The 16,277-nt window shown below is 39.7% G+C and overlaps 1 pseudogene; it reads right to left on the bottom strand.

The window, feature by feature from the left end:
• Positions 1–3,563, bottom strand: part of LOC105944321 — an 85,556-nt pseudogene extending 81,993 nt beyond the window's left edge.
• Between the last annotated feature and the right edge of the window lie 12,714 nt (positions 3,564–16,277).

The raw sequence follows: 16,277 nt of genomic DNA, 5'->3' as shown, positions 1-16,277 counted from the left end.
CACTCTCTGAAGAACTTGCAATTTATTAACCCTGTTGGAGATCTAGTGACTATAAATGAGAAAAAAATTGATGTAGACTATGATATTCACCACATTTGGAATTTTCCACAAGGTCTTGGAATAAAGGTGAAAATAGGACAGTTTTCTCCATATCTGTCCCATGGTCAGCAATTGTATTTGTCTGATGAGACAATAGAGTGGTTAACAGGAAGTAGGCAGGTATGTTGTACTTAACTGTAATATTTTACTACAAATTTATTTTTTTAGTTTATTTATTTACTATGTAAATAGCAAAAATCATGTGGGGACATGTGTATCCCCTGATGATTTTGTCAAGCACAACATGTTGTTTAGGATTCACTTTCCAGTTTCCTAGATTTTATTTCTATCTTTTGAAAAATATTTGGAAACACCAAAATGTTCCCTCAAACTCTCCATATTATGACAACCTACAGTGTAGTAAATGGAGTGTGACCCCTCACTTATATTATAGGTGTAGAAAATATGTATATTAATGGTGTATTGTTTTAACATATTCTTATGATTGAAGTAGATGAAATTCCTACCTGTAGCAAGCACATTTCTGATTTTCCTCAGATTTCCTCCTCTGTGTGCAGTGAGACTTGCAGACCTAGTTACCGAAAGTTCCAACAAGAGGGGAAGGCAGTCTGCTGTTTTGATTGTTTGCTCTGCCCAGAAAATGAGATTTCTAACAAAACTGGTAAGTTGATGGCTTAGAGAGTAATTCTCCTGTTTGATTATGTTCTCCACCAATACTAGGAACTTTTAGGGGCCTGGAAGGGAACTGAAGAGACGGATAATATCTCTTTCTTGCATAAAGTAATCATTTGGTTAAAATGATAAATACCCATGACCATGAAACTAATATTTTCTTCCATGAACTCATATTTTGTACCTAGATCCTTTGCAGATACTAATTCCCTAACAATAAGAAAAAAAAAACCTTTTTGAGATCCAATAATTAATGAATGTATTATCCCTATCAGTGAATGTCACACATGTTCTTTTCTTTTTCTAAAAGAAATTTTAAATTTTATTTATTTATTTGCAAGCAGAGGGAGAGAGAAGAGAGACAGAGAAAGAATGGGCAAGCCAGGGCCTCTAGCCACTGCAAACAAACTCCAGACGCATATGCCCCTTGTGCATCTGGCTTATGTGGGTCCTAGGGAATCCAACCTGGGTTGTCTGGCTTCGCAGGCAAGTGCCTTAACTGCTAAGCCATCTCTCCAGACCCTAAAATAAATAAGTTTTAAAAAATAAAATATTAAACATGACAAAAGAGTTGAAATGGAAGGTTAGACCCCACTGAGAGAGCAAAGTCTTTATGATTCTTTCCTAGACACATTATCCTTTGCTAGGCGTGATGGCACATGCCTGTAGTTCCAGCACTTGGAGGTGGAAGTTCCAAGCCAGCCCAGGCTACATAGTGAGACCCTGCCTCTATAAAAATAATAATAATAAGCTGGGCATGGTGGCACATGCCTATAATTCCAGCACGCAGGAAGCAGGAATAGGAGGGTCACCATGAGTATGAGGCCACTCTGAGAGTACATAGTGAATTCCATGTCAGCCTGAGCTAAAGTGAGACCCTACCTCGGAAAACCAATGAATAAGTAAATAAATAATAAGCCAGGTATGGTGGCACATGCCTTTAATCCCAGCACTCAAGAGGCAGAGGTAGGAGGACTGCCATGAATTCAAGGCCAGCCCAAGATGACAGTGAATATTGGGTCAGCCTGGGCTAGAGTAAGACCCTATCTCAAAAAAAAAAAAAAAAATCAGGCTGGAGAGATGACTTAGCAGTTTAGGTGCTGGCCTGCAAAGCCTAAGGACCCATGTTCAGCTCCCCACGTTCCAGTAATCCAGACGCACAGCAGGCTAGGTTGCACATGCACACAAGGTGGTGCACGCATCTGGAAGTGAACATGTCTGAAATTCTATTGCAGTGGCTGGAAGCCCTGGCACACCAATTCTCTCTCTCTCATAAAAACAACTGCAAAATAATAATAATAATCCTTTAGCTTCAAGTTTGCCTTCTGCTCTGACTTACATTATATTCTACTCTCCCTATAATTATAATGAAAAATAAAATATCAGAACAAAGACGAAAGGCAAAGGTGAAGGGTACTCACCATCACTGCCAGCTGCCTATAGGCCTTCTTTAGTTCAAGATCTGATGCTGTGGTTTCAACCGCCAGCACATGGAAAGGGTTTAGTTCACCTTCAGGGACACCAGCCATGGTCAAAAGTCGAACCACTTCCTCTTCCGGCTGGCAGTAGCGTCCACTAGCTACAGGTGCATTACCCTGTCTATCAGCTCTCTGCTTGACCCAAGGCAATTCCAGCCAAGTCCACTGAACTAAGCTTACCAGCTGCTTCCATGGCCTGCTCTCTCTCAGCAGAGTCAAGCAGCGCTGAAAGGCTGGAGAGTCCAGCCAAGAGAAGAGCCAAGTGACCTTATCCCTCCAGCCTAACCAGTCACCCAGTCCCACCACATACCGCCAGCCCAACTGCAGACAACCCAAAAAGAGGGCAAGAGCCAGGAGCAGGAAAGCACCCAGCAGCCTTAAAAAACCGATGAAGTCCTGCCCCACAAGAAAACCCCTGACTGAGACACTGGAACACCATATGTCCCCAGCCCCTCAGTCTCCCTGCTCAGACTCCTACCCAGACTCGAAAAAGTTCCAGATCACTGCCTTTCAGCTGCCTGCATGCATAAATGAGATGGTCACACATTTCCACATGCTCCCCATTTCCACATGCTCCCCCACCAACACCAGGAGTTCAACCAGCCACCAGAAGCCTGCCTGTCCAAGCTGACATAGCTCCTCTGCCCCCCACAATCCCAGGCCTCTGAGCTTGACTTCGTTTCCGGCCCAGACGATGTCGACCAGGGGACCTGGGATCTCTTCGTCCACCTTCCCGAGTTTCCTCCTTGGTCGGAAGCCAGTGCCTCTGCCTCCGGGGTGGGGGTTTCTTTCCACTGGGCACAGGTGAAAAATCACTGGGGAATTTAAGAGGTTCCTCATCATCACACTCTTCTTCCAACTCTTCATCTTCCCCCAAGGTTGGAGAGGTACAGTGGTGGCAAAAGTTGCTAGAAGAGCCATCTCCTCCCTCAGAGTAGCCCTTCAGGGAGTCCAGGGGTTCCCTGGCAGTTACAAGCAGATGGAATGGAAAAACAAGGGTTCCCATCCTCTCGGTACCCAGCCTCGTTCTCTTGAGAGTTCCTGGTCCCCTCCTGATCCCTCTTCTGCAGACACCTCACTCTGTTCAGGGTCTTCTTCTCTGGGTGGTCCTGGACCCCTTGGGGGACCATGGCTTGGATCTTACCAGTGGGCTGGGTTTGGGGGCTGTGGGTACTTAGGGCAGGGGTGCTTTGTGAGGCAGCCAGTATCTTTGGGAGCAATCCCTGCTGGTTCCCTGAGTCCTGAGAATGAAAGTATTTCAGGGTTCACAAAGGGTCCAGATGTCCTGAAGGAAGCACCACCGCTGTGGTGAGCTCCACACAACCCTCCTTCTCTGGGGTGCTTCTGGGCCATGACCCTGGGGGCTTCCTGAGGATTTTAGGTCACAGCCATCACGGTAAGATCTGATGCAGGCTGGGCAGACGCCTGAAGGCAATGTACCGGGCTGTGGCGGAAACTCCTCCCCTTGAGCAGCTGGGCCTGAGGCGGGAGCTACGAGAGCAGCTGCCCCGGCTCCGATACTTCTAATCTTTGAATCTAAATAAAGTGAAAATTAAAAGGAGGAGTCTTTCACATCCTTATCTTTCTAGTAACCAGTAGGTTACTGACAGAAAAATAATTCTCAGAGACATTGTTGTTTCTTGGTTTTAGAAATATGCAATTTGGACATACTTTCAATGCAAGCATAGTATCTAGTAATAATATACAAAATAATTCACAAAGAAAACTTAATTTTAAGACTTTACATAATAGCAAAAACAAACATTAAAAACCAGTTTCAAGAAACACAGATATTCTGATTAAAATGTCACAAGAATTGTTTCAGATGTATATCTGTAGTTCAGGAGGCAATGGGAAATTTTCACAGATCAAAAATAAGAATAAAAAGAAATATGTATTTCTGGGATGTCAAACCTGCTAGGTTCAGCATAGAATGGGTGAATAGGTGCTATTTTATGTTGCTCTCTGCTTTACAGGTGAGATGGGAAGACAACATATGAAGGTGGGATGTTAGAGAAGAACCTAAAGTGGCAATAAATATGACCAAAGGGATTGAAATAGTGACATAAATATTAATAACTCAATATTTTCATCTATTAGAGTATACAATGTATCTCGTACCCAGAGTACTATTCCAGAATATCAGAAATCCAAGTTGGTGGGGGGGGGGGGCCGGATATTGATACATGAAGTAAACAAGAAAGGGATAAGACTAACATTGATTTTTTTATGTGACTGGGTAATGTCACAAATGAGAATTAAAATAATATTATTAGAAGTGAAAAATAAAAACTGTATTTATTCAGATAATACCATAATAAAATTATACAATTCAAATTGATTAGTTAAATACAAACATTAGAGCTGATGGATAGGTTCAATAATAACATAGAAGCTTTTGTTTTAATTTGTATATGTCAGTCATGCTATATATAGCAAATAAAGTGGATTTATGGCCTTATACAAAATTATGACACAGGGACTGGAGGAATGGCTCAACAGTTAAGGTACTTGCTTGCACAGCCAAAGGTTTGATTCCCAAGGACCCATGTATAGCAGATGCACAAGATGGTGCATGCATCTGGAGTTTGTTTGCAGTGGCTGGAGGCCATAGTGTGCCCATTCTCTCCTCTCTCTTTTTCTCTCTTTCTCTTTCTTGCCTCCTCTTTCAAATAAATAAATATATTTTTTCAAAATTATGACATAACTGAACAATTTACAAAAATGTGTGCACATAAAGTTAGAAAACATGATTAAGAAAAATAAGATCAGAGTTATAAATGGAAAAATATTCCTTGATAGAAATAGTGAAAATGAGGTACTGTATAATTCTTTTGAATCCTATTTTATGGTTTAATGTACTCACAATCAAAATTGTAAAACACAATGGCAGAAAATTCAACTTATAAGTGGAATGAATTTCTCCCCACTTCACAAATTATGTATATGTGCATTCTTTTCAAAGTTGGAAAATTATCTTTTTCATATTCCTTTCTTAATAGTTTCTTCACCAAATTCTCCTAGAACATAGGCCAAAGATTATTGAGGTGGAATTTGGAGAAATAGGTAAATGCTTTATCCACTAAAAATTAGTACATAAATTCCTACTCCAAGGAAATGGACTTAAACAGTAGTGAAATTAGTGTTAATTATATTTAGGGCTCTCTAATTTCAATACTTTTTCTCAAAAATAAGTTTTGAGGGCTGGAGGGATGGCTTAGCAGTTAAGGTGTTTGTCTGCAGAGCCAAAGGACCCAGGTTTGATTCCTCAGGACCCATGTTAGCCAGATGTACAAGGTGGTGCATGTGTCAGAAGTTTGTTTGCAGTAGAGGTCCTGGAATGCCCATTCTCTCTCTCTGTCTCTCTCTCTCTCTGTCTCTCCCTCTTTCTGTCAAATAAATTTAAAAAAATAAAATACTAAAAAATAAGTTTTGAAACAACTATATGTACCTACTGCCATCTAGGGCAAAACCATAGGGCATCACCCTTGATGCAGATAGATAGACTTCATAATACATAGAACCATAGTGTGAGGGAACTATCACAATTTATTGTCAATATTTATGGATGTTGTCAAAAAAGGTTTTTGAAGACAGAATCATGAACCTCTGTGATCTTTGACGGCACTGTTTACAGAAATATGATGTAGCTTTTTTTTTTTGGAGCCTAGTCCAACAGACTGGAATATATATATATATATATATATAGATATAGATATAGATATAGATATAGATATAGATATAGATATAGATATAGATATATGCATACATATTTGGTTTGTTGAGGTAGTGTCTCACTTTAGCCCAGGCTGACCTGGAATTCACTTTGTAGTCTCAGGGTGGCCTTGAACTCATGGTGATCCTCCTATTTCTGCCTCCCGAGTGCTGGGACTAAAGGCGTGTGCCACCACTTCCAGCTGAATTTTTTTTTTTAATAAGAGAGAGAGTGAGAGTTCTCTAGTGAGGGCTAGTGAGAAAGAATTGGCGCACCAGGACCTCCAGAACTGCCAACACATGTGCCACCTTGTGCACATGTGTAATTTTCTCATGAATCACCTATGCATCTGGCTCATGTGTGAACTGATATGTCAGACTTTGGACCCTAGGCTTTGCAGGCAAGAACCTTAACTGCTAAGCCATCCCTCCAGCCCTAGAAATTTTAAGAAATATCTCATGTAAGCTATGTTGTTGTATAATTCTAGTACAGTACAACAATTTTTTTTATAATTTTAAGGTAAATAAAGGATCAGGAGAATATATAAGGTCATTTAAATGAATAAAATACACCTTTGTTAGGCTGGGGAGATGGCTCAGCAATTGACCCATGCCTGCAATACCTAACCATCCCCATTCAATTCCCTGGTACTTTTTGTGAGAAGCACAAAGTGGCCCATGTATCTGGAGATTGTTTGCAGTGGATACAGTTTCATGTGCACCCATTCTGTCACTGTCTCTCTTTCTCCCTCTGCTTGAAAACAAATAAATGCAAATATTTTATAAAACACCTATATTTATCTCACCATAATATGATGGTATTTATTAATTGGGAATCATGGCTATACAGCAATCTACCTTAATTTTTGCCAATAAGAACAAGGAATACAAACATGGGTTACCTCTAACATATTTGTTTGTAGTGAGCTGTGACTAAGAAGAAAATACCACTATGCCACTATCCTGATGATACTTTGCTTTCTCTGCCAGATGTGGATCAATGTGTAAAGTGCCCAATCGATCATTATACCAACATACAACAAATTTACTGTCTCCAAAAAACAGTGACGTTTCTGGCTTACGAAGACCCCTTGGGGATGGCTCTGGCTTGCTTGGCCTTGTGCTTCTCTGCACTCACTGCTCTTGTTCTTGGGGTTTTTGTGAAGCACCAAGACACATCGATTGCGAAGGCCAATAATCGAACAAACAGCTACATCCTGCTCATCTCCCTCAAGTTCTGTTTTCTCTGGTCATTGCTCTTCATTGGACATCCCAACACGGCCACCTGCATCCTGCAGCAGGTCACATTTGGAGTTTTTTTCAGTGTGGCTGTGTCCACCCTTTTGGCCAAAACAATCTCTGTGGTTCTGGCCTTCAAGGTCACTGCTCTAGGAAGAAAGATGAGGAGGCTGCTGGTATCAGGAACACCTAACTTCATCATTCCCTTCTGTACCTTGATCCAAGTTGTTCTCTGTGGAATCTGACTTGGAACATCTTCTCTCTTTGTTGACACTGATGCACCCTCAGAACTTGGCCACATCATCATTGTGTGCAAAAAGGCTCAGACACTGCCTTCTACTGCGTCCTGGGATACCTGGCATCTCTGGCTGTTGGGAGCTTCACTGTAGCTTTCCTGGGCAGAAACCTTCCTGATGCATTTTCAATGAAGCCAAATTCCTGACCTTCAGCATGCTGGTGTTCTGCAGTGTGTGGGTCACCTTCCTCCCTGTCTACCACAGCACCAAGGGGAAGGCCATGATGATGGTGGAGGTCTTCTCTATCTTGGTCTCCAGTGCTGGGATGCTAGGTTGCATCTTTTTCCCCAAGTGCTATATCATTTTGTTAAGACCCAGTAGAAGTTTTCTTCAGAGGATCAAGAAAAACATATTGTTTACTCAACTGAATTTAAAATTTTAACTCATAAATATTAATTTAATGTACATCCAAAAGAAACCCTTTCACTGTTGTAACCAATAAATATTAGAAAGTGGTAAGATATTTGCTTCTGTGTATAAGTCTTTTTTATTCGCTAATGATGTTTATCGGCTTCCTTGCACAGCCTTCAGTCCAGGCTCCATGCCCCAGCACCCACTGAAAGCCAGTTTCACAAAGTGACGTATGCTCCTAGAGTTTCTTTGCAGTAGCAAGAACAATCATTTTCTCTCACCTATCTCAAATTAGTAAATAAATAACTATTTAGAAAAAAAACAATGCTAATGTACTGTATATTTTTCTTCTATAAGTCTTAATAACATGAAATATATCTAATCCATTCTTTAGAATGTTCAATGGAAACCTGATACAGAATATTGCTGAATAGAGCAAATGCCTATGTGCCTGACTAAAAAGGTTGAAGTTGAGTACTTAAAGAATATTTAGAGATAGAGAGAGGGCATGATTAAGAGATAGAACAATATTACACTTTGGAAGAAGCAGAGCACATACATTAACCTATTTTTAATGTGCATTAAGGTTGCTAAAGTATCTGGAATCCACAGGAGATATTTAGGAATTATAGCTAAAGCTAAGATTGTTCAGGCCATGTAAGGTTTTGTCCATTATGTGAGAAGAAAGGGGTGCCACTGAGAAACTGACACCATTAAAAAGAAATTTGTTGTTATAATGATATTACCTAACACATTGAATTTAGTGGACTGCACATTATGAAAACATTGGCATTTATAAAAATTCTCATGAAACAAACTCCTGGGGTTATTATTTAAAAGCTAATAAACATAGGAATCACTAAAGTTATTTGTGCATTACTTTAAGTAGTGTAACTTCTGCTGAGTATCAGTAGCTGTGCAGAATGTCATTTGTCTCTCAAGGATTCAACTATCGGGGACTATCTTCTCATGTTGTAGTATTGAAGAAGTATGATGAAGAACTGGTCCCAAGCAGATCTTTATTGCTTGCCCCCCACTTTTTTTTTTTTTTTGGTTTTTCGAGGTAGGGTCTCACTCTAGCCCAGGCTGACCTGGAATTCACTATGGAGTCTCAGGGTGGCCTCGAACTCACGGCAATCCTCCTACCTCTGACTCCCGAGTGCTGGGATTAAAGGAGTGCGCCACCACGCCCGGCTGCTTGCCCCTTTCTTGAAGCTACATTATTTTCATCTTTTTTTTTTTTCTGTTCTCATACATGGTAGTCCCCATTGTGACCACATTCATCTTGAGACATCATCACATCTAAGGCACCATGTCAAAATCTTTGAAATTCCATTTGAATATTTTCATCTAAAACTCTTAGCTTATTACCAAAAATAGCATAAAATGAGCTCAAATGTGAGGAAAGAAAGTTATTCATGCACAGGAGCAGAGAGTTCAGCACTTGGAACTTTGAAACACAATATGAATTGTTTCAATCAACAGCCACCGATGTGCTGATGAATGGAAAATGCCCAGAGTTCCTGCAGAACTTCTGTGACAGTAACAGTCCTGTTCATGATCCATACGAAAGACAGCAAGGCATGAGCAACAATCCAAGAGGAAGAAATACGGCTTGGCATTAGTGTCAGCTCCTGTGTAAAACTAAGATGATGATTTGCCATATAATCTTGTTTTTTGTTTTCCTAAACGTTCTTCTTTATCTTTCCTGAAGGAATATATCAGCATTTTCTTCCCATGAAACATGAACTTATATTAAGCCTGAATGTCTTTGTGTGCAATACAATTTTAATGTAATATTTAAAGAAGTGTAAATAATAGTGGCCAAGGGAATAGACCATCAGCAGTTTCATTTTGATTATTTTTAGCTTGTGTGATACCCAGAGTCCTATCCCACTCATGTAAAAATAATAAAAATGATTCAAACATTTGTCCACTGCTCATTTATAAAACTGTGCACATATGTGTGGTAAGCTGTTTCTCCTTTATGAGTAAGATTAGGGCATACATCCACCAAACTATAATAAAATAGTAAGAAGAAAATATTAATAGATAATATGTCAAAGTAAATAATGTACCACATGCTTCTATGCAGTAGGTATGCAATATTGCATTCATTCTTCTGAAGATAGGTAAAGTACCCACAATACATTTTTCTCATCTTGTCAGTGACTGAGCACACATTTCAGAGGCCTTAACTACATTTATCCCTCTGCAGAAATGTTTCCTCTTCCACAAACTGAGTCTCTGTTTATTCAAAGCAATTAAACTTCCTGATCCTCCAAGGAAAAAGGATATGATTAGTTTAGGCCAACAAATCAAGGCCATAATATTAGAATGTCAACATTCATTTTATATGATTTGAATTTATTGGACTGTGGTTCTTATTTGAGTAGGTAACTATGAAGATGACTGTTACTTTATTGCAGGCAGCAACTTGCTACTTGTAGTGTCAAGTAAATATAGTATATTTATTTGTAGTGGACCAGATAGGAGATCATTTCAGCTTTATGATCACATGGTCTATGAAGCTGCTATGATACTCCAGTGCTATAGCGTGAAAACAGTCATAAGAGATATAAGTGGATGTATGTGACACTTTTTTTTTTTAAAAAAAATAAATCTCTAGTAGGCATAGTATCATTTGGACTTAAATAGCATTTACATGTTATGAATTATTTGAATTTATTTTTTTCAAATATGAATGTTTAGAATGTTTACAATAGTAATTGGAGTCTGTAGTTCAATAAACTGATATTTATTTTATGAATAACTAATATTAGAACATAGCCTTTAAAATGCCATAAAACAAGAAGGAGATAATGAGACAATGGGTGCACCAGAGCCTCTAGACACTGCAAATGAATTCCAGATGCATATGCCACTTTGTGCTTCTGGCATTATGTGGGTACTAGGGAATCAAACTAGGGTCGTTAGGCTTTGCAGGAAGGACCTTAACTACCCAGAGATCTCTGAGCCCAGAAATTATCATCTAGAAGCAGGTTTATCCACCCAGGTTGTGGCCCTTAATACTAATCTTTTTTTTTTAAAAAAAATTAATGCTTTAGGGGACTGGAGAGAGGGGTTAGTGGTTAAGGTGCTTGTCTGAGAAGTCCAAGAATCTAGGTTCAACTCTTCAGGACCCATATTTTGAATGGGCTTATCAAGTAGTAGGTTTCCAAATGACTAGTTCATATATCTTTAGTTTTGGACACTGTTGCAGTCCGGTTTGCATTGCTGGTAGAAAAGAGATTTATTTTGGCTTATAGGCTCGAGGGGAAGCTCCACGATGGCAGGGGAAAATGATGGCATGAGCAGAGGGTGGACATCACCCCCTGGCCAACATAAGGTGGACCACAGCAACAGGAGGGTGTGCCAAACACTGGCATGGGAAAACTGGCTATAAAGCCCTTAAGCCCGCCCCCAACAATACACTCCCTCCAGGAGGCATTAATTCCCAAATCTCCATCAGGTGGGAACCTAGCATTCAGAACACCTAAGTTTATGAATCAAACCACCACAGACCTTATGTTCTAATATGTAAAACAATTAAGAAAGGACTTGATTGTTTTACATATTAAGACAATTAATTAAATTAAATATTAAACTTGACAAAGTTTCCTCCCCAAATAGCTAGCTATCTTTGTGAGTGAAGGTTCTATTGAAGCTATTGGTGGAGTAAGTCATCAACAGCCCTGCCCATCTGTGTCTTCCACAATTGACACTAGTCATGATGTCCCCACTGGTACAATAGTGCCATGACTATTGTGAGAATATTGAACTGCTTTCTGATTGGGTTTGTATAGTGCTCATATCTATAGAATTAAGTCATTCTTACAAAATCAAGTCAAACAGAATCACCATTTTTATCTGACCACATATTCTTTTCCAGATTGGCTGATTATTAATTTGTGCCCTTAATTTTCACCTTACATGCATTCACCTTCACAATCCACCTGAGTCTGTGTAAGCCTTGTGCACAGCTTTGCTGTACAGACTTGTCAGTACTCTCATCTGACTTACGAGATGCTGAAGGGAAAGAACCGTGGAGATGACCTACCTTGAGGATAAGATGCATGAAGCTACTTGTACTGAGATTGCTAGATCAGTTCTTTCCTCCAAGGACCGCTTCTGGCCATTTGTGCTTGGAGTACTGTACTCATTTCTTCTCCTTAGATTTCCCATAGCTGTTTGTGTTTAGTGTGCTGGACCTGTTTCTGACTCTGCAGATCCATAGCTGTTCTTGGGGTAAAGATCTATCTACCTGGATTTATCTTACCAACCAGATCTTTTAGGACCTGCTACAATGGAACCCACATATACTCTGGCAGTACCAACTTCTGATTCAATAAAACCAAACCACTTATCCATTGGTAGGTACTAGCTCCCAGTTTTAAGGGACAATACTTGGCTGGTATTCCAACTCCCATCAAGAGTATACCAACACCTGTTGGTGGGTATCCCAAGACTTGTCATGAATCAAAGCTGTAACTTCCATCTTTGAAAACTCTAGGTGGTTAACTGATACCACTGAGAGCTTGGAGATCACGACTATCACTATTAACATTACACTTGCTCAGTTGGAAAATAATCCCATTTAAAGTAGGAGTTCAGAGCATTCAATGTTCTGGTTGAGTTGTACTCCCATGTTATAAAGTCTTCATTTGTTCTTCCTTTGCAGTCTGTATGCCTATTTTATTCATGGAGTAAAGACAAGAACAAAGAAGACTTGGCCTGTAATAGTAGTGGTAGTATTTTGCCTTGCATCAGTAGTGGTAGCCTTTCATGTTGGTTCATACAGGGCTCATATCTAAGAAGAGATGTTGGTAAAATTTTACCTTAAAAATGTGCACATAGTAGAAAAGCATTAAGAAAGACACTCAAAACTTAGCATGTAATGAAATATTTAAAAAATTTATTTATTTGTGAGAAGAGAGAAAGAGAAAAAGTGAGAGAGTACCAGGGCCTCTTGCTACTATGAACAGAATTGCAGATGTATTCTTATTGGGGAATTGAACCTGAGTCATCAGGCTTTGCAAACAAGTGCCTTTAACCACTCAGCAATTTTCCCAGTCCATAATGAAACATTTTAAAGAGACAAGGAAAGATATATTGAAGTTCATTACAATCCATTTGAAGCAAATTCCATTTGGTCATAGAATTCAGTGAAATAGAGAATGAAAACTAAACAAAAAGTTAGCAAATAAGGGATTCCATCACTTCTTTCAGTTTTTCTATGCATAGCAGCATGGATAAGGAACAACTCATTTCCCTTTTAATTTTTTTGTTTGTTTATTTTTATTTATTTATTTGAGAATGACAGAGAGAAGGAGGGAGAGAGACAGAGACAGAGACAGAAAGAGAGAGAGAGAGAGAGAGAGAGAGAGAGAGAGAGAGAGAGAGAGAGAGAGAGAGAATGGGCATGCCAGGGCCTCCAGCTACTGCAAATGAGCTCCAGACGTGTGCACCCCCTTGTGCATCTGGCTAATGTGGGTCCTGGGGAACCGAGGCTTGAACCAGGGTCCTTAGGCTTCACAGGCAAGCACTTAACTGCTAAGCCATCTCTCCAGCCCTCATTTCCCTTTTAATCATCCTATCATTATAGGTGAGCCCAGTGTCTTCTGCACTGATCATAACTGGTTGGTGAAATGATGAGTGAAATACATCCACTAAGAATTGTTCATTTCCTGGGAAAAATGTATATAACATGCTTTGTGGGAAGGATATTTTCTAATGCCCAGATCAAATTTAACCTGTTTTACCTGAACTGTTATATATCCATATCAATCCTGTACTGTCTCTTGATTTCAGTGCTCAGAAGGTCTGCCATGAACCAAAACACATCTCAGCCATGAATCTGAGCTAAGCCCATTTATTCTGCACATTTAGTAGGAATGTAGAAAAATTTGCAATTCAATATGAGGTTGTCATTTTATCTAAACGTTAGTCACCCATGGGCAACTTTGGCTACCACATTAAAGGTGTGGCTGGGATGTCCTATTATAGAATGCCTTTAAGTATGCTGAGTTCTATAGCACATCAAATTCTGATTTACATGTAAGCCTAAGCCACTCAGATCGGTTAGAGCCCCTAATGTATCAGGAAATCCAAATCTCAGGTAGTTCTTAGAAAAGACCCTCACACACCATATCAATTGTGAGGCTCCTGATGAATTCATTTTTTATCTTAAATCTCCTCTTGTTGCACTTACCTTCTAATTGCTGAGACAAACACCCAAGCATAAGCAGCTTATATGAGGAAAAGGTTTATTTTAGTCTTACAGATGCCAGGGGAAACTTCATAATGGCAGAGAAAGCTGGCTCACTTTATCACACATGAGAGAGAGAGGGAGGGGGGAGAGGGAGTGTCAGAGTTCATGGTGGCTCAGAGCACACCTTAGGGCTAGAGACCACTTCAAGCTATGCTCCTGGTGAAACACCTCCTTCAGCAGGGCTCTACCTGCTACATACTTAGTAGGAAGCCTAATCTTACTAAAAAATACTTGAGGTTATGGAGACAATATAATTAAGGCACCACACCTATGAGCCCAATTCTATCCAGATGACTGAAGTGGTGCCCAAACCCATCTCCTGCCCAATTTCTTCAGTGATATCTGTCCTTGTCAGCTATCTCCTAATACCCAATATTCATGGGAATATAACTTGGCAATAACCAAGTGCCCCTAATGGCTTGTATGACCCCCATCCATCAGGAGCTACAATTACCCACATTACATATGGTTATGAAGCCTTTGTCTCACGTGGAATCCATAGGAATAGTACTCTGTTTTTCCTCTTCCATGTTATTACATTTGATCCAATGTGGCCCAAAGCCTCATGATCTTGGTGTTGAAAGGCGTCTTTATTTCTTGTTAACAGTATTTCAATTCCATAATTCAGTAGTGCAGTAACACTGGACAACATAGTTTTATGCATTTGACATTTAAGCCTTCTACATTCATGACATTCATGCTGAATTATGGTTTTTCCCACATATGTAATAAAAGTAAAAAATAAGAGGTTCTTTTCATTATACCTACTTTGCTCTCTTCTCACTGCTTCTTGCAATGTGTTCTAGCTTTTTTTTAAAACGTTTTTTTCATTTTTTATTTATTTATTTGAGAGTGACAGACACAGGGAGAGAGAGAGGATGGGCACACCAGGGCTTCCAGCCACTGCAAATGAACTCCAGACGCGTGTTCCCCCTTGTGCATCTGGCTAACGTGGGACCTGGGGAACCAAGCCTCGAACGGGGGTCCTTAGGCTTCACAGGCAAGCGCTTAACCAGTAAGCCATCTCTCCAGCCCGTGTTCTAGTTTTGTATCCAGCACTGGGCTCTTCAACATCAAATTCACTTATACCATTTCCATTATGCCCCACTAGCTGTAGGATCTGGCAATATGATCTTACCTTTTTCTATTTTTTCCTGCCAAACCAGGCAGATGATATTACACACATGAATTGTTCTCCTGTAACTCCTCCATTATGTGGACAAGTTCCCTCAGATCAGAAAGCTCGGTCACAGTTTCTGTTTTCTCACCCACTGCAAGGAAAACACTTGGCTAAATATTTTGCTCATTATCAGATCCCACAAGAGCTACTTTCAGGGACAATAATATATGTTCTCTAGTTCATAAAGCAAATATATTGATCAATATGCAATCTTGTTCAATACCACATGGAAGAAGAGAGCCACCCTAGGACACTCCAGAACTTTACCCTCAGACATGTCACCTTTACTCATGAGTTACTCTACACAGAAATTTCCATACAAATGTAAATACAGAAAGAAAATATGTCATTCAATACCACTTGGATATGCCATTCAAAACTGTATGATGATATATTGTCATGAATACTTCATTCCCAAATTATTCAGATTCAGTTTCATTTTTTTTTTAACTTTTAAAAGCTTCAAAACTTATTTATGGGGCTGGAGAGATGGCTTAGTGGTTAAGGCATTTGCTTGCAAAGCCATTGGATCCTGGTTCAATTCTCCAGGACCCATGTAAGCCAGATGCACAAGGGGGCACATGCATCTGGAGTACATTTGCAGTGGCAAATAATAATAAAAGCTTTTTTGTGTTGTAAGTGTGTGTGTGTGAGAGAGAGACAGAGATAGAGATAGAGACAGAGATAGAGATAGTATGGGCATACCAAGACCTCTTCCCACTGTAAATGAACACTTGATGCATGTGCCACATTGTTTATTTGGTTTTATGTGGGTACTGGGAAAACAAACTTGTCCTGGTAGGCTTTGCAAGCAAGCAATGTTAACCACTGAACCATCTTCCTAGCACTCAGTTGCATTTTTTCATCCACATTGCATGGGCCACACAACTTGTTTCAAACAAATTTATTAAAGATATATTTCCATCCATGCATAAGTGACAATTTTGTTGCATGAGCTTTCTATGGAAGTATATATTCACCTAAGACAGAAGCAATGATAAATTTCCATGGTTTCC

This window comes from Jaculus jaculus, chromosome 15 (assembly GCF_020740685.1).
Source record: "Jaculus jaculus isolate mJacJac1 chromosome 15, mJacJac1.mat.Y.cur, whole genome shotgun sequence".
Taxonomy (NCBI): Eukaryota; Metazoa; Chordata; class Mammalia; order Rodentia; family Dipodidae; genus Jaculus; species Jaculus jaculus.
Note: the sequence above shows the minus strand (reverse complement) of the source record. Positions and strands in the feature narration are given on the sequence as shown.